We start from the raw sequence: 339 nt of genomic DNA, 5'->3' as shown, positions 1-339 counted from the left end.
GCATGTAGGTGGCTATAAAGATGACCTTCCTTTTATCGTCGAGATCTTCATTATTATTGAAGAAGTAGAGGTCTAACTGAAGTAGCCATACGTTGGTGTGTTTGCGGTCGCCATAATATAAGTCGGGTTTATGTACCTTACTCTTGGAGTTACTTATGGGAGTAATCGCGGCACCGTCTAATAACGTGGAAGAAGTAGGAGTCCTCATTACTATGTTAAGGGTGTTCAAGATGTTAAATCCAGAAGGGTTAGGGTTAGGGTTAGGGTTAGGGTTAGGGTTAGGGTTAGGGTTAGGGTTAGGGTTAGGGTTAGGGTTAGGGTTAGGGTTAGGGTTAGGGT

The sequence above is a fragment of the Paraphaeosphaeria sporulosa genome (assembly GCF_001642045.1).
Source record: "Paraphaeosphaeria sporulosa strain AP3s5-JAC2a unplaced genomic scaffold CC84scaffold_1, whole genome shotgun sequence".
Classification (NCBI taxonomy): domain Eukaryota; kingdom Fungi; phylum Ascomycota; class Dothideomycetes; order Pleosporales; family Didymosphaeriaceae; genus Paraphaeosphaeria; species Paraphaeosphaeria sporulosa.
This window is presented reverse-complemented; position numbering follows the sequence as displayed.